General features: G+C 44.3%; 1 protein-coding gene across 5 annotated transcripts in view; it reads right to left on the reverse strand.

Annotated features, from left to right (window-relative positions):
* elmo1 (engulfment and cell motility 1 (ced-12 homolog, C. elegans)) overlaps positions 1-19,299 on the reverse strand; it is a 208,890-nt gene that overhangs the window by 150,806 nt on the left and 38,785 nt on the right. Inside the window, exon 1 of one of the 5 annotated variants that reach the window (XM_036970711.1) lies at positions 422-684. The exons of the other annotated variants lie outside the window; for them this stretch is intronic. The gene's annotated coding sequence lies outside the window, so the exon portion shown is untranslated. Of the gene's footprint in view, positions 1-421; positions 685-19,299 lie in introns of those variants that run through there. 5 annotated transcript variants of the gene reach the window in all.

The following is a 19,299-nucleotide window of genomic DNA, read 5'->3' on the forward strand; positions in this document are numbered from 1 at the left end:
CTTATGTCTGAACCATAGATGAAGAATGAGTAGAACCTCTGACCATGGCAATTTGGCTGTAGCTCCGTTGGTAGAGCATGGTGCTTGCAATGCTAGGATAGTGTGTTTCAATTCCTGGGACTTAGTGTAAAATGTATATGCACATGACTAGTCACTTTGGATAAAAGTTTTTGCTAAATGACATATATTTTTTTGAAACTCATGGGTTAACTCAGAATGGCTGACCTGGTATTGTGATGTATGGTTATTCTAATTCTATGGTCTGAACCGGGTCTATGCCCAAAGGGTTAGGACACAGAGGGTGAGGAGGGTAAAGGAAAAGAGCCCTTAAATTAGGGCCACACCTTTCGGCCCAATGCACCCCTTTCCAGCCTGAGCAGTGAGTACAGTACACAACAAGAAGAGAAGACCGAGGACTCACCCGGAAACCTTGACGACAACCAGCTAGTGAGTTCAACCTGCTGGTCCTGCCTCCAACACGTCTTCTTTCAAATCCACAACAACAAAACTAAACAAAAAAGGAATTACACTAACACTAGCTAGCCACAAATACAAAATAAATCCTTATGGGTCCAGCAGTCACAGAATCAAGGGTTTTAAACTAAACTTCACAGTGCCTTGCCTTGAGCACGGAAAAAGAGCAAAAGAAAGAATTAGAGAGAGGTTAACAGGAGGAGGAAGTAGGCGTTTGTCTAGAGAAGAGGAAACCGGTCTGTAGCGACACAGACGGGTAAAAAAAGCGGCAAAATTCAAAGATGAGACAAACGAATCCGAGACTGAAGGCCTTGCTCACAGGAAGTTACCTCAACCTGAAAAACAATGTGTCACACTCACAGCTACATGTACTGGGCCACATTCAGCATGGCACAACGGTGGGAAATGTTCAGATATAGACATATAGTATGTTGAACAAAGATGCCTCTGACATGTGGAATAAGGTATCATCTATCTGCAACATTCCACAACATTTCCCTACTGAACGTTACCCTGATGTGGTGTCAAGTCATAGGCCTGGATAAAACACAGAGCAAGACACCAAAGGTTTTCAAGGAGAACTAGATAAATGAAAGAGTGACGTAAGCTATTCAAATCCCTTAACACATGGCCACTTCACAGAATGAATTCCTAACACAACAGTGACCAAAATTCCATTCATGTCACTACAACATTCTTTACTTGTAGTGACATGAATGGAATTTTGGTCATTGTTGTGTTAGGAATTCATTCTGTGGTGCATCTTCTCCTGAAAAGCTCATTCACTGTAAATACCAGTTGTCTCAGTCCAACCAATGCTGTGGTTTTAGCTGAGGAAACAATCATTATTGTTGGAAAGGAAAAGTCAGAGCTCTGAGCAGAGGGAGCCATGGCGATTACCCACCACCACAACGGTTGCGTCCCAAAAGGCACCCTATTCCCTATGCAGTGCGCAACTTTTGACAAGGGCCCAGTGCACTATATAGGGAATAGGCGGCCATTTGGGACGTGACCATTTGGGACGTGACCATTTGGGACGTAGCCAAACTCTCTCTTCCACCTCTGCCTGCCCTCTTGCCTCACTGATGCAGTAGACTCTATGCACAAATGGCAGAATGAGCCAAACCCTGACAGGATCTTAACATTACAGCCTCAATGAACTAAGTGTTGGGTGCAGTGCATAAAATGTGGTGAGTAGTTGACTCCGAGAGAAAAATACAATAGTTTTGAACAAATTCATTTCTTCAAAAATAAAGAAGAGTGAGCGAGAGCTATATTTTGTATTTTTTTTCACTTTCACTTAACTAGTGAATGCAGCTAGCTAGTTTAGCCTACTGAAACACCCAGCTCAAATGAGAGGGATGCTATGTTAGCTAGCTGGCTATGGTTATCCAACACTGGAACTCATCCAAGTCAAGGTAAGCTTTTGGTTTGAATAAATGTATTGCCCCAGGGGCCTGCAGGTGTAACTGCTAAACTGCTTGCTGACTGTACACTGTACTGCATGATTGTAGCGGGTTTACTACTGCATTAGCTGAAGTAGTTATGTTGACTATGATGTTAGCTAATATGGTGACAATGATGTAGGCTGTGTGTAACGGTCAATGGTTATGATGGTTTGGCTAGTTTTTTTTAGCTTGGTCACGGACAGCTGATGTGTTGTGCACTGAAGTCCACAAGTGAAAGGAAAAGGAGATCGAGTAGATCTGATAATTATTTATTCAATGAGAAAAGTGATCATGTTGTTTTCATGTGGCTGCTATGAAAGTGAACTGTGTTTACGTGTGAACAGGGGTGTTCAGGGTTATTCATTCCGCCAATTCTGTTGAAAAACGTTACTTAAACGGAAGCAAATTGAACAAAAAGGTGCTAAACATACCAGAATCTGTCCAATAGAAACTCATTTGAAACTATTGGATTAATGGTTGCAGCCTAGATCAGCCAAACGCAGGCAAGAGTCTGCAAAGGCGGTATTGTATGTGTCACCGTCTGTCATCTTGATTACTCAAATGTTTCTCTTGACCTGTGCATCTACGTTGTAAACTTTCATTCATAGGCTACATTGTAGCAACCTCATGATGGGTATAAGGAGAATGTGAGTATCACGTATGTAAACTCAGCAAAAAAAGAAATGTCCTCTCACAGTCAACTGTGTATATTTTCAGCAAACTTAACATGTGTAAATATTTGTATGAACATAAGTTTAAACAACAGACATAAACTGAACTGAAGTTCCACAAACATGTGACAAACAGAAATGGAATAATGTGTCCCTGAACAAAGGGGGGGTCAAAATCAAAAGTAACAGTCAGTATCTGGTGTAGCCACCAGCTGCATTAAGTACTGCAGTGCATCTCCTCCTCATGGACTGCACCAGATTTGCCTGTTCTTGCTGTGAGATGTTACCCCACTCCTCCACCAAGGCACCTGCAAGTTCCCGGACATTTCTGGGGGGAATGGCCCCAGCCCTCACCCTCCAATCCAACAGGTCCCAGGGGTGCTCAATGGGATTGAGATCCGGGATCGTCGCTGGCCATGGCAGAACACTGACATTCCTGTCTTGCAGGAAATCACGCACAGAACGAACAGTATGGCTGGTGGCATTGTCATGCTGGAGGGTCATGTCAGGATGAGTCTGCAGGAAGGGTACCACATGAGGGAGGAGGATGTCTTCCCTGTAATGCACAGCGTTGAGATTGCCTGCAATGACAACAAGCTCAGTCCGATGATGCTGTGACACACCGCCCCAGACCATGACGGACCCTCCACCTCCAAATCGATCCCGCTCCAGAGTACAGGCCTCGGTGTAACCGTTCCACAAGCCACCGTTCCACAAGTGCATGTTCATTGATTTTTTGTGGTTCATTGAACAAGCATGGGAAACAGTGTTTAAACAATGAAGATCTGTGAAAATATTTGGATTTTGAAAGATTATCTTTGAGAGACAGGGTCCTGAAAAAGGGAAGTGTTTTTGTTGTTGCTGAGTTTAGTAGCCTAAACCTATCCATGTTACATTGAGCTGGGTGAATGGAATATGAATAGCAGTCATCCAATATGCTGTAATAGAAAGAAGGCCATGCTCCTAATTTTTTTTTAAATAAGTCGGCCTCCCTCATTTTAAACAGCACCAAACCCCTCTGGTCTAGTGGGCCATAAGAGCTCAGCTTTTTCACATAATGTCTTTCAAAAAAACATTTCACCACAATCTCTTTTAACAGCATTTAACCCCACCACTCGCAGTTTGACATTTACAAATGTTATCATACAATTGTCCCAGACAGGCACAGATATCCCATCTATCAAATGTTGGTTCTCAGAACATGGTGGCAACGTTATTTGTAAAAAAATATATATATATTTTTTTAAAGATACAAAATATCCTTTAGTGAACGTCATGGGAATGTTCTGTGTTAGCTGGGATTGTACTGTACCTTATTGGGTCATTTGTCTGTCAGTAAGGCCTACATTCAGTGCAATCTATTGCGAGGGGGAAATCTTCTGCTATGTTAATTGCCAAGCCCCAGTGGTCGTGATCCACATACCGTGAGCTACAGCAATTCCAGATACCCCAAAACCAGAGGAGCTACTATCATAACATATATTTTACCAGGCTAAAAAAAAAGTACACCACCACTACTTCATCGCTCCCCAAAGTAGTTCTCCACACGGCCCAGACAAGCAACTCTAAAAACACAGCCTGCTCTTTCCTCCTGGTCTTACCTGCCCACCACAGAGCTAGCATAGCGCGCTAGCGACACACTGTCTCCTTGGAGATGAGCGCATATGCTAAGGAAACCAATTAGCCTACAGCGATGTACTGCATTGTTCTCTCCTCAAACTCTCCCTAGAATGAGCCTTGGGGGCCTGGGGGAATGTGGGGACTTGTCCCCACTCAGAAGAGTCCTTGACAGGGAAGGGAAAGTCACACGGTTAGGGATTCCCTATGGGAAGATGCTAAAAACAGGCACATTAACTTTACAGTGCTGCTAAAGTGGAAACAAGCCCACACACACAAATGATCTAACTAAGTGCCAAGCAGCACACACAACTAGGGCTTTACTAGTTACTATGTTCTTTGTTATAACAATGCAATGGTAGCTATTAAAATAATGAGATGTGATATGATGCATCTCCCATGATGCATCTCCCACTCTCCCAGCCTACACATAAGCATCAGTTACCAAACGCAATGTTTTTATTATTCTGACCCTGTTGAAAAGTAGTGCACTAAATATGAAATAGGGTGCCATTTGGGACATATTTAGAGTCTGTCGTGTATTTATATTTATTACTCCAATCATTTTCCCTGATATTTATTTATTTATTTATTTTTTATTTCACCTTTATTTAACCAGGTAGGCAAGTTGAGAACAAGTTCTCATTTACAATTGCGACCTGGCCAAGATAAAGCAAAGCAGTTCGACACATACAACGACACAGAGTTACACATGGAGTAAAACAAACATACAGTCAATAATAGAGTATAAACAAGTCTATATACGATGTGAGCAAATGAGGTGAGATAAGGGAGGTAAAGGCAAAAAGGCCATGGTGGCAAAGTAAATACAATATAGCAAGTAAAACACTGGAATGGTAGATTTGCAATGGGAGAATGTGCAAAGTAGAAATAAAAATAATGGGGTGCAAAGGAGCAAAATAAATAGATAAATTAAATACAGTAGGGAAAGAGGTAGTTGTTTGGGCTAAATTATAGGTGGACTATGTACAGGTTCAGTAATCTGTGAGCTGCTCTGACAGTTGGTGCTTAAAGCTAGTGAGGGAGATAAGTGTTTCCAGTTTCAGAGATTTTTGTAGTTCGTTCCAGTCATTGGCAGCAGAGAACTGGAAGGAGAGGCGGCCAAAGAAAGAATTGGTTTTGGGGGTGACTAGAGAGATATACCTGCTGGAGCGTGTGCTGCAGGTGGGAGATGCAATGGTGACCAGCGAGCTGAGATAAGGGGGGACTTTACCCAGCAGGGTCTTGTAGATGACATGGAGCCAGTGGGTTTGGCGACGAGTATGAAGCGAGGGCCAGCCAACGAGAGCGTACAGGTCGCAATGGTGGGTAGTATATGGGGCTTTGGTAACAAAACGGATTGCACTGTGATAGACTGCATCCAATTTGTTGAGTAGGGTATTGGAGGCTATTTTGTAAATTACATCGCCAAAGTCGAGGATTGGTAGGATGGTCAGTTTTACAAGGGCAGCATGAGTGAAGGATGCTTTGTTGCGAAATAGGAAACCAATTCTAGATTTAACTTTGGATTGGAGATGTTTGATATGGGTCTGGAAGGAGAGTTTACAGTCTAACCAGACACCTAAGTATTTGTAGTTGTCCACGTATTCTAAGTCAGAGCCGTCCAGAGTAGTAATGTTGGACAGGCGGGTAGGTACAGGTAGCGATCGGTTGAAGAGCATGCATTTAGTTTTACTTGTATTTAAGAGCAATTGGAGGCCACGGAGGAGAGTTGTATGGCATTGAAGCTTGCCTGGAGGGTTGTTAACACAGTGTCCAAAGAAGGGCCAGAAGTATACAGAATGGTGTCGTCTGCGTAGAAGTGGATCAGAGACTCACCAGCAGCAAGAGCGACCTCATTGATGTATACAGAGAAGAGAGTCGGTCCAAGAATTGAACCCTGTGGCACCCCCATAGAGACTGCCAGAGGTCCGGACAGCAGACCCTCCGATTTGACACACTGAACTCTGTCAGAGAAGTAGTTGGTGAACCAGGCGAGGCAATCATTTGAGAAACCAAGGCTGTTGAGTCTGCCGATGAGGATGTGGTGATTGACAGAGTCGAAAGCCTTGGCCAGATCAATGAATACGGCTGCACAGTAATGTTTCTTATCGATGGCGGTTAAGATATCATTAAGGAACTTGAGCGTGGCTGAGGTGCACCCATGACCAGCTCTGAAACCAGATTGCATAGCAGAGAAGGTATGGTGAGATTCGAAATGGTCGGTAATCTGTTTGTTGACTTGGCTTTCGAAGACCTTAGAAAGGCATGGTAGGATAGATATAGGTCTGTAGCAGTTTGGGTCAAGAGTGTCACCCCCTTTGAAGAGGGGGATGACCGCAGCTGCTTTCCAATCTTTGGGAATCTCAGACGACACGAAAGAGAGGTTGAACAGGCTAGTAATAGGGGTGGCAACAATTTTGGCAGATAATTTTAGAAAGAAAGGGTCCAGATTGTCTAGCCCGGCTGATTTGTAGGGGTCCAGATTTTGCAGCTCATTCAGAACATCAGCTGAGCAGATTTGGGAGAAGGAGAAATGGGGAAGGCTTGGGCGAGTTGTTGTGGGGGGTGCAGTGCTGTTGGCCGGGGTAGGAGTAGCCAGGTGGAAAGCATGGCCAGCCGTAGAAAAATGCTTATTGAAATTCTCAATTATGGTGGATTTATCAGTGGTGACAGTGTTTCCTATCTTCAGTGCAGTGGGCAGCTGGGAGGAGGTGTTCTTATTCTCCATGGACTTTACAGTGTCCCAGAACTTTTTTGAGTTAGTGTTGCAGAAAGCAAATTTCTGCTTGAAAAGGCTAGCATTGGCTTTTCTAACTGCCTGTGTATAATGGTTTCTAGCTTCCCTGAACAGCTGCATATCACGGGGGCTGTTCGATGCTAATGCAGAGCGCCATAGGATGTTTTTGTGTTGGTTAAGGGCAGTCAGGTCTGGGGAGAACCAAGGCCTATATCTGTTCCTGGTTCTAAATTTCTTGAATGGGGCATGTTTATTTAAGATGGTTAGGAAGGAATTTAAAAAAAATATCCAGGCACCCTCTACTGATGGGATGAGATCAATATCCTTCCAGGATACCCCGGCCAGGTCGATTAGAAAGGCCTGCTCGCTGAAGTGTTTCAGGGAGCGTTTTACAGTGATGAGTGGAGGTCGTTTGACCGCTGACCCATTACGGATGCAGGCAATGAGGCAGTGATCGCTGAGATCTTGGTTGAAAACAGCAGAGGTGTATTTAGAGGGCAAGTTGGTTAGGATGATATCTATGAGGGTGCCCGTGTTTAAGGCTTTGGGGAGGTACCTGGTAGGTTCATTGATAATTTGTGTGAGGTTGAGGGCATCAAGTTTAGATTGTAGGATGGCTGGGGTGTTAAGCATGTTCCAGTTTAGGTCGCCTAGCAGCACAAGCTCTGAAGAAAGATGGGGGGCAATCAGTTCACATATGGTGTCCAGAGCACAGCTGGGGCAGAGGGTGGTCTATAGCAGGCGGCAACGGTGAGAGACTTGTTTTTAGAGAGGTGGATTTTTAAAAGTAGAAGTTCAAATTGTTTGGGTACAGACCTGGATAGTAGGACAGAACTCTGCAGGCTATCTTTGCAGTAGATTGCAACACCGCCCCCTTTGGCAGTTCTATCTTGTCTGAAAATGTTGTAGTTTGGAATTAAAATGTCTGAATTTTTGGTGGTCTTCCTAAGCCAGGATTCAGACACAGCTAGAACATCCGGGTTGGCAGAGTGTGCTAAAGCAGTGAATAGAACAAACTTAGGGAGGAGGCTTCTAATGTTAACATGCATGAAACCAAGGCTATTACGGTTACAGAAGTCGTCAAAAGAGAGCGCCTGGGGAATAGGAGTGGAGCTAGGCACTGCAGGGCCTGGATTCACCTCTACATCGCCAGATGAACAGAGTAGGAGTAGAATAAGGGTGCGGCTAAAAGCAATAAGAATTGGTCGTTTAGAACGTCTGGAACAGAGAGTAAAAGGAGGTTTCTGGGGTCGATAAAATAGCATCAAGGTATAATGTACAGACAAAGGTAAGGTAGGATGTGAATACAGTGGAGGTAAACCTAGGTATTGAGTGATGAAGAGAGAGATATTGTCTCTAGAAACATCATTGAAACCAGGAGATGTCATTGCATATGTGGGTGGTGGAACTAATAGGTTGGATAAGGTATAATGAGCAGGACTAGAGGCTCTACAGTTAAATAAGCCAATAAACACTAACCAGAACAGCAATGGACAAGGCATATTGACATTAAGGAGAGGCATGCTCAGTCGAGTGATCAAAAGGGTCCAGTGAGTGGAGAGGTTGGTTGGGGGTCACGGCGATTTAGACAGCTAAATCGGTAGCAAGCTAGCACAGGAGCAAGCTAGCATTGGATGGAGGTCTGTTATTAGCCAACTCTTGCGTTCCGTCAGTAGATTAGTGGGTTTCCGTGTGGTAGAGGGGATTAATCCAAATCACACAACAACAACAAAAATAAAACAATAGATATAGTTATAGAGGCCCAAGAAGAAAAATAAATAAATAAATAAAAATAAAATAAAATAAAAATTGTCCGATTGTCTATTCAGATAGCAGCCGATAAGATAGCCAACGGCTAGCAGGCCGCAGATGGGCGCCCAGGCAACGTTGCGCCGGAGGAGCCAGCCGGACAATTCCCTCGGGTAGACAACGTCGGCAGTCCAGCCGTGAAGGCCCGGTGGGGCTCCGAGTAGGCAGCAAAACGGGTCCGGATAGGTGACTGCAGCCCAGGAGTGATTGATGGAACTCTTCAGCTGGCTAGCTCCGGAACAATTGATGTTAGCTCCGGAATCGACGAAAACCGATAGTCACACGGATAGCAGCTAGCTAGCTGCGAGATCCAGGCATGGACGTCCAGAGCCAGCGGCCGAAATCCAGGGACATGGAGAGAAAAATTGGTCCGATATGTTCCGCTCTGAGCCGCGCTGCGCTGCACCGCGCCGTACAAAACTGGCGATAGGTTCTCGAGCTAAAGGACAGCCGATGACCACAAACCGTGGTCAGCTGAGTACCAACGATTAGCCAGTAAATAAGCTAACTAGCTTCTGAACTAGCCCCTGAACCAGCTTCAGAGTAGCTTCTGGACCAGCTTCTGGCTAGCTTCTGGCTAATTTCTGGCTAGCCTCTCGGAAGATCACAGATCTGAGGTAAATAATACTTTTTTATATAAATATAAATTGGTGAAGCGGATTGCAGGAGAGTGTTCTGAAGATGAGTTTTTGGAAAATTAAAAATGTATGTGAAAAAAAAGATATATATATATATATATATATACACACACATACATACACGGGACACGACAGGACGAGGACAAAAATACGTCTGAACTGCTATGCCATCTTGGGGAAAAAAAAAAGATATCCAAAAGTCCTCATTACATTTTGAATGCTCAGCAGGACAGGAAAATTGTCCAATTCACACACTTATCAAGACAACATCCCTGGTCATCCCTACTGCCCCTGATCTGGCGGACTCACTAAACACAAATTCTTTGTTTGTAAATGATGTCTGTATTAGAGTGTGCCCCTGGCTATCTGTAAAGAAAATGTCTTCTGGTTTGCTAATATAAGGAATTGGAAATCATTTACACTTTTACCTTTGATACTTAAGTATATTTTAGCAATTACATTTACTTTTAATACTTTTAGTACACTGTACAGTGCATTCATAAAGTATTCAGACCCCTTAATTATGTTGCAGCTTCAGCAACACGGACAGTGCGATAAACACTGTTGATGTTCTGTGGTGGTCGCTGCAGCAGGAAGAAAGAGAGACAACACTATAAACACTGTTGATGTTCTGTGGTGGTCGCTGCAGCAGGGAGGAGAGAGAGACAACACTATAAACACTGTTGATGTTCTGTGGTGGTCGCTGCAGCAGGGAGGAGAGAGAGACAACACTATAAACACTGCTGATGTTCTGTGGTGGTCGCTGCAGCAGGGAGGAGAGAGAGACAACACTATAAACACTGTTGATGTTCTGTGGTGGTCGCTGCAGCAGAGAGGAGAGAGAGACAACACTATAAACACTGTTGATGTTCTGTGGTGGTCGCTGCAGCAGGAAGAAAGAGAGACGACACTATAAACACTGTTGATGTTCTGTGGTGGTCGCTGCAGCAGGAAGAAAGAGAGACGACACTATAAACACTGTTGATGTTCTGTGGTGGTCGCTGCAGCAGGAAGAAAGAGAGACGACACTATAAACACTGTTGATGTTCTGTTGTGGTCGCTGCAGCAGGGAGGAGAGAGAGACAACACTATAAACACTTGATGTTCTGTGGTGGTCGCTGCAGCAGGGAGGAGAGAGAGACAATATAAACACTGTTGATGTTCTGTGGTGGTCGCTGCAGCAGGAAGAAAGAGAGACAACACTATAAACACTGTTGATGTTCTGTGGTGGTCGCTGCAGCAGGGAGGAGAGAGAGACAACACTATAAACACTGTTGATGTTCTGTGGTGGTCGCTGCAGCAGGGAGGAGAGAGACAACACTATAAACACTTGATGTTCTGTGGTGGTCGCTGCAGCAGGGAGGAGAGAGAGACAACACTATAAACACTGTTGATGTTCTGTAGTGGTCGCTGCAGCAGGAAGAAAGAGAGACGACACTATAAACACTGTTGATGTTCTGTAGTGGTCACTGCAGCAGGGAGGAGAGAGAGACAACACTATAAACACTGTTGATGTTCTGTGGTGGTCGCTGCAGCAGGGAGGAGAGAGAGACAACACTATAAACACTGTTGATGTTCTGTGGTGGTCGCTGCAGCAGGGAGGAGAGAGAGACAACACTATAAACACTGTTGATGTTCTGTGGTGGTCACTGCAGCAGGGAGGAGAGAGAGACAACACTATTAAAACTGTTGATGTTCTGTGGTGGTCACTGCAGCAGGGAAGAGAGCGAGAGACAACAGGTGCTAGTCACACAGTCAATCTGTAAAAAAATAAAAAAAATAAAACACAGTGCAGCAAGTCTGAGCCCAGGCCTGGCACAAACAAATCAATTGCGGTCGGACTCCCTCCCTTTGTGTGTCAAACAGCGCACTTAAAGCATCAGACAAGCTCAGTGCATATGGTTGATTTGATTAAAACACATTGGATATGTCTATATATGGAAAAATACAAGTTATCAAATTTCAAATAGACTCGACGACTCTTGGTCGACCAATACTTTTTTGGGTCTGTTACAGCCTTTAACTTAGTATAGTTTAATCTAAAAATAATTACTTTTTTAATGCTTCACTATTTTTTATGAAATTCACTGAGGAGGATGGTCCTCCCCTTCCTTCTCTGATGAGCCTCCACTGATGTAAACAGGAGAGAGAGAGAGAGGAGAGGGGGGGGGGGGGGGCAGATGGAGCATGAGACAGACAGGACCCACAGGCTTCAGTGAGTCACTCCGACTGTGTGACCTTCTGCTGCAGGGCTCCTCGGCTCAGCAGGAAACACAAACCAGGTCACACACAAACACCACTGTGGGGATAGGGGCAATCAGATGGAGAGCAAGGGGGTTTACCTAAAACACAGCCAAATAACAAATTGAGGTGTGTGTGTGTGTAAGAGAGAGAGTGAATATCAAGTGTCTCAAGCAATGAGCCATATGCATGGAACTGTGGCACACTTACAAACCTAACTCAGTCACGAGTCACTAGTGTCAAACCCAATAAAGACTCATAGGCGAGAGGGGAAATGTAACAACTAAAACAGTGTGGGGTGGGTGAGAAAGAAACACTGACTAAGGCTTGGAAAGGGGATAATAATAATATTGTATTAGTATTTATCAGAAATTTCCATTAGTTACTGACAAGGCAGCAGCTTATCTTCATGGGGTGCAGCAAAATGAAGCCAGTTATTAAATTTTAAAAACATTACAATGCATTCACAACACATTAAGTGTGTGCCCTCAGGCCCCTACTCTACTACCACATTTCTACAACACAAAATCCATGTGTAAGTGTGTGTATGTTATCGTGTGTTTGTATGAATGCGTCTGTGCCTATCTTTGTGTTGCTTCACAATCCCCCCTGTTCCATAAGGTATATTTTTATCTGTTTTTTTTATGTAATTTTACTGCTTGTATGAGTTACTTGATGTGGAATAAAGTTCCATAGGGGTTCCACAGTTCAATATTCTAACCACATTTACTGAAACGCAAAAGGACGGCTCTTATTTGTAGAGGGAAAGCGGGTAATACCAAACGCCTCAGCCCGTAGCGGTACAGTGCACAGGAGGTTGGTGGCACCTTCATTTGACCAGGACGGGCTCATGGTAATGGCTGGAGTGGAATGGTAACACATACATCAAACATAGTTTCCATGTGTTTGATGCAATTCCATTTGCTCTGTTTCAGCCACTATTATGAGCCATCCCTCCCTCAGCAGCCTCCACTGGTACAGAGAGTTACAATGATTTTACAAACTACTTTTGACCAGGGCCCATATGGGCTCTGGTCAAAAGAAGTGCACTATGTAGGGAATAGGGTGCAATTTGTTACACAGCCCAGAAGACTCAAGGCTATTGTTGCTGTTTGCAGCTCTAAGTCTAACAGTGATGTGTAATTTACATAGCTGGGAGATTAGTGAAGGGGTTTGGAAAGGAGGTCCGGCATGTTTGAGGAGGAGCAAGCTCGGTGATATGGAATGTGAGCTCTTAATACCTCGACAAACCACAACCACCACCAGGCCTAGCTGAAGTTCATCACTGGGGTCTGGAATTTTTCTTAGTCAGGTCACGTCGGGAAAAACTCAGAGCCCTCAAAACAGACATTGAGATACAGTACCAGTCAAAAGTTTGGGCACACCTACGCATTCCAGGGTTTTCATTTGATTTGTTCTATTTCTACTATTAGTAGAAGGAAGGGGGTTTAAACACATCCAAATAACATTAAAGGACAATGTTTATTGGCCTCATAGAGCCTCAGGATGCCAAGGCAGTAGACTACTACTGTGTTTTTAGGAGTCTAACTAATGCTTTATAATGCGCTTGCCCATAATTCAACTCACTCTCATGTTCACACACTGACGCTATGCCAGTTAGGTCCTGATAACACAACACCACTCACTCTACCATGTCAACACACTGACGCTATGCCAGTTAGGTCCTGATAACACAACACCACTCACTCTACCATGTCAACACACTGACGCTATGCCAGTTAGGTCCTGAAAACACAGGGGTGCCTCACTACCATCCGTATCCTAAGAAAGAACAGCCCTACCTAATAACAGAATGCAATTTTGCTTTCTGCAATGTTGCTAGGTGTGAAAGGCAGTGTGCAAGTCTTTTAAAACACTTGAACATCAGAGCTCTAGAGACGTGTGTCGCAGTGGTGTTTCGATTTCTCTCAGTCTCAACACAACATTACATCATATGGAACAACATCAGGAGAAACATGCATCCAGAAGCACTTGAGGGGGAAACATGGAATATCAAGTGGTAGTGACTTCTCTGACCCACTCTTCCTCTTGAGCAACCATCATCAAATCTTGCTGACCTTAGATCATGGGGGGCATCCTCCAACGGGGGGGCGAGCCACCCTGAACAAAGAAAATTAACGCTCGGCTCGAGCCCTCTATGAGTGTGTGTGTGTGTGTGTGTGGGGGGGGGGGGGGGGGGGGGGGGGGGGGGGGTCACATGACCTTGGCCCTGGATGAATGGTTTTTTGGTTGGTCTGTGGGAGTCATGGTAACAGGGGACTGGTTCCATGGGAGGAGGACACAGGGAGGTGGTGGTATGGAGGAGGACACAGGGAGGTGGTGGTATGGAGGAGGACACAGGGAGGTGGTGGTATGGAGGAGGGTATGGAGGAGGACACAGGGAGGTGGTGGTACGTGGAAGCAGGAGGCGTAGAAATAAGTGGGACCAACAGCAGAAAAAAACTACATTCAGAAGGAGAAACCCCTTCACCCTTATCTCTGTTTCTCTCTCCATCTATCTCCCTCTGGCTCGGTCGTGCAGTGCGCCACTGTAAGTGGTTGGCTTTTCTAAGAGGGGGCGAATAAAAACAAAAAAACAGGTATTTGTTCAAATAAAAACATTCTATTAATAAACCCTTAATGGCACAGCTCAGTTTAGGAAACAGTGGTTTGAGTCGGGGGAAAAAAACAATGCATTAAGTAATCGGTCTAGCAGCACCATTTTTGTCTATTGTGTAATCGGTGCATGTAACTCTGTAGGGCAAATCAATACTACCCTCTCTCTACAGTGGTGCCTCAGCCTCTGCTTTCACTTTATCTGGCACACACAGCTCAGTGCTAGCAAAAAGCATGCCGGGGCTAGTCCACTGGACTGAATGTCCTGGTTGAACCCACTGTAGTAACCCGACAATAGGCAGCTATGTTTAGTTTGCTGTATTCTGTGGCTTCCTGTATGCCTAGTAGACTACATCACCCATAAATAATGAATCTGTTTATTCATACCACCCATTCTCTCAGTATAGTGATATTGGAGCCCTAGAGCTTGTAGCATCAAGGTCAGATATCTCCTGTACTGACTAGGGCCATGTTCAAATACTTACACCAACAACAACAAATAACACCCCTTTCCTTCCTTCCTCCCATACCTGTAAGTAATGCCTAATAACTGATAAGTCATTAAGTGTCAGTGAGCCTTATCGGAGTCAGAACGACTCGTAGGGCTGGAGCCCATCTCCTGTTTCTGTAGCGTGAGGCAGCTTCATCTACAAGTACACTGGACAGGACGCTAGTAATAACACAAATAGTTAGGTATAAGCAATGGTTCTATCACATAGGTTTCACCAATCCAGCCATGTCAGATCTGGGATTTGTTCAAGGAATGGAAAGAAAGGAAGATACATTGTTATAGCTTTCGAACAGGGCCTGAATCTGAAGTTTCAAAGTGCAAGATGCAACTTCCCCAAATGGCTAAAATTACCCGTCAGAAGGCAGAGAAAACCACTGTGGACTGACGCTCAAAGTCTATTTTTAATTATTCCACATGACCGATGCAGCCCTAAAGGGCACATGACCGATGCAGCCCTAAAGGGCACATGACCGATGCAGCCCTAAAGGGCACATGACCGATGCAGCCCTAAAGGGCACATGACCGATGCAGCCCTAAAGGGCACATGACCGATGCAGCCCTAAAGGGCACATGACCGATGCAGCCCTAAAGGGCACATGACCGATGCAGCCCTAAAGGGCACATGACTGATGCAGCCCTAAAAGGGCACATGACTGATGCAGCCCTAAAAGGGCACATGACTGATGCAGCCCTAAAGGGCACATGACTGATGCAGCCCTAAAGGGCACATGACCGATGCAGCCCTAAAGGGCACATGACCGATGCAGCCCTAAAGGGCACATGACCGATGCAGCCCTAAAGGGCACATGACCGATGCAGCCCTAAAAGGGCACATGACTGATGCAGCCCTAAAGGGCACATGACTGATGCAGCCCTAAAGGGCACATGACTGATGCAGCCCTAAAGGGCACATGACCGATGCAGCCCTAAAGGGCACATGACCGATGCAGCCCTAAAGGGCACATGACTGATGCAGCCCTAAAGGGCACATGACTGATGCAGCCCTAAAGGGCACATGACTGATGCAGCCCCTAACCAAAAGTGTAAATGGGCACTCAAACACTTTACAAAACTGAGAGTGAGCTTTTGGCAGGCCTTGAGGATTTAAAAAGAAACTGTTGAATATAGAATGTCATGTTTAAAGGGTTGTTCGTGGGGTGTAGCCAAGCCTATGAACAGCAAGCAGAAGATCATATATGGGCCAGTGAAAAAATGACATCAATCAAGTATTTTCCTACAGTATGTGTGTGGGCGCTAACAATTAAAGGTTAAATAAAAATGTAAATAAAAAACAAAGAGAGGTGAAAGGAATATCCCCAGTCAATGTGCTACTGAGTTTATCGTCAGCCAAAGTCAATGTTATTTTTTATTTTTTATAGCACTCAGTTCCTTATTGAATGATCTCCATAAATTCACCCAGAAAAATCATACAGTAGTTAATGGGTGGTATTAACAAAAGGATCAAAGCACAGGTACTGCTTCTACAGTGCCTTGCGAAAGTGTTCGGCCCCCTTGAACTTCGCAACCTTTTGCCACATTTCAGGCTTCAAACATAAAGATATAAAACTATTTTTTTGTGAAGAATCAACAACAAGTGGGACACAATCATGAAGTAGAACGACATTTATTGGATATTGCAAACTTTTTTAACAAATCAAAAACTGAAAAATTGGGCGTGCAAAATTATTCAGCCCCCTTAAGTTAATACTTTGTAGCGCCACCTTTTGCTGCGATTAAAGCTGTAAGTCGCTTGGGGTATGTCTATCAGTTTTGCACATCGAGAGACTGAAATTTTTTCACATTCCTCCTTGCAAAACAGCTCGAGCTCAGTGAGGTTGGATGGAGAGCATTTGTGAACAGCAGTTTTCAGTTCTTTCCACAGATTCTCGATTGGATTCAGGTCTGGACTTTGACTTGGCCATTCTAACACCTGGATATGTTTATTTTTGAACCATTGCATTGTAGATTTTGCTTTATGTTTTGGATCATTGTCTTGTTGGAAGACAAATCTCCATCCCAGTCTCAGGTCTTTTGCAGACTCCATCAGGTTCTTCCAGAATGGTCCTGTATTTGGCTCCATCCATCTTCCCATCAATTTTAACCATCTTCCCTGTCCCTGCTGAAGAAAAGCAGGCCCAAACCATGATGCTGCCACCACCATGTTTGACAGTGGGCATGGTGTGTTCAGGGTGATGAGCTGTGTTGCTTTTACACCAAACATAACATTTTGCATTGTTGCCAAAAAGTTCAATTTTGGTTTCATCTGACCAGAGCACCTTCTTCCACATGTTTGGTGTGCCTCCCAGGTGGCTTGTGGCAAACTTTAAACGACACTTTTTATGGATATCTTTAAGAAATGGCTTTCTTCTTGCCACTCTTCCATAAAGGCCATATTTGTGCAATATACGACTGATTGTTGTCCTATGGACAGAGTCTCCCACATCAGCTGTAGATCTCTGCAGTTCATCCAGAGTGATCATGGGCCTCTTGGCTGCATCTCTGATCAGTCTTCTCCTTGTGTGAGCTGAAAGTTTAGAGGGACGGCCAGGTCTTGGTAGATTTGCAGTGGTCTGATACTCCTTCCATTTCAATATTATCGCTTGCACAGTGCTCCTTGGGATTTTTAAAGCTTGGGAAATCTTTTTGTATCCAAATCCGGCTTTAAACTTCTTCACAACAGTATCTCGGACCTGCCTGGTGTGTTCCTTGTTCTTCATGATGTTCTCTGCGCTTTTAACGGACCTCTGAGACTATCACAGTGCAGGTGCATTTATACGGAGACTTGATTACACACAGGTGGATTGTATTTATCATCATTAGTCATTTAGGTCAACATTGGATCATTCAGAGATCCTCACTGAACTTCTGGAGAGAGTTTGCTGCACTGAAAGTAAAGGGGCTGAATAATTTTGCACGCCCAATTTTTCAGTTTTTGATTTGTTAAAGTTTGAAATATCCAATAAATGTCGTTCCCCTTCATGATTGTGTCCCACTTGTTGTTGATTCTTCACAAAAAAATACAGTTTTATATCTATGTTTGAAGCCTGAAATGTGGCAAAAGGTCGCAAAGTTCAAGGGGGCCGAACACTTTCGCAAGGCACTGTATAACAACACCTGAATGTGCCTCTAGCCTTGTATGAAGACAGTCTGAGTCTGGCACCCTATTCCCTACAAAGTGTACAACTTTTGACCAGAGCCCAAAGCCTGAGTCCTGAGTTTTTACTATGTTGTAGGAACCAGTAGAGAGAGCGGCACAGAGAGAGAGAGAGAGAACAATATAAACACTAAATAAATTCTAAGCCTTTATTACAGCAAAGCCTAAAAACAGTTGCATGCATTTGCCGAAATGGAAGTTTATGTAACCTATTGTTCACGCTAACTATTCATGGGTCAGTTGGTTATTTTAAAAACTAAAATGCTTCATTGCATTTCAAATCACAAATGTTTCGTATGATGTGTGATGACATGAACGAATGAATGATTGATTGACACAGTAGCCTATATCCTGTAAGTATTGAAATATAGGCTTAAGTAAATTACGGTATTAAATCAAACTTTATTTGTCACATGCGCCGAATACATCAAGTGTAGACCTCACCTTGAAATGCTTACTTACAAGCCCTTAAGAAGATTTAAGAAAATATTTACCAAATAAACTAAAGTAAAAAATAATTAAAAGTAAAGAGGCTCTATACAGGGGGTACCGGTACAGAGTCAGGTAGGGGTGAAGTGACTATGCATAGATAATAAACAGAGAGTAGCAGCCGTGTACAAAACAAATAGAGAGGGGGGGACGGGGACAATGGAATAGTCCGGAGGCCATTTGATCAATGGATCAGCAGTCTTATGGCTTGGGGGGTAGAAACTGTTAAGGAGCTTTTTGGTCTAGACTTGGCTCTGCGGTATCGCTTGCCGTGCGGTAGCAGAGAAAACAGTCTATGACTACGGTGACTGGAGTCTGACAATTTTTGGGTCTTTCTTCTGACACCGTCTAGTATATAGGTCCTGATAGCAGGAAGCTTGTCCCCAGTGATGTACTGGGCCGTACACAGTACCCTCTGTAGCGCCTTACGGTCGGATGCCGAGTAGTCACCATACCAGGCGGTGATGCAACCAGTCAGCAGGATGCTCTCGATTGTGCAGCTATAGAACTTTTTGAGGATCTGAGGACCCATGCCAAATCTTTTCAGTCTCCTGAGGGGGAAAAGGAGTTGTCGTACCCTCTTCACGACTGTCTTGGTGTGTTTGGACCATGACATGAGTGCTACGGGGTGGTAATCATTTGGGCAGGTTACCTTCGCTTCCTTGGGCACAGGGACTATGGTGGTCTGCTTGAAACATGTACGTATTACAGACTTTCAGGGAGAGGTTGAACATTTCAGTGAAGACATTTGCCAGTTGGTCCGCGCATGCTTTGTGTACAAATCTTGGTAATCCATCTGGCCCCACGGCTTTGTGAATGTTGACCTGTTTAAAAGGTCTTGCTCACATTGGCTACCGAGAGCGTTATCACACAGTCATCCAGAACGGCAGG

This window comes from Oncorhynchus mykiss, chromosome 32 (assembly GCF_013265735.2).
Source record: "Oncorhynchus mykiss isolate Arlee chromosome 32, USDA_OmykA_1.1, whole genome shotgun sequence".
Taxonomy (NCBI): domain Eukaryota; kingdom Metazoa; phylum Chordata; class Actinopteri; order Salmoniformes; family Salmonidae; genus Oncorhynchus; species Oncorhynchus mykiss.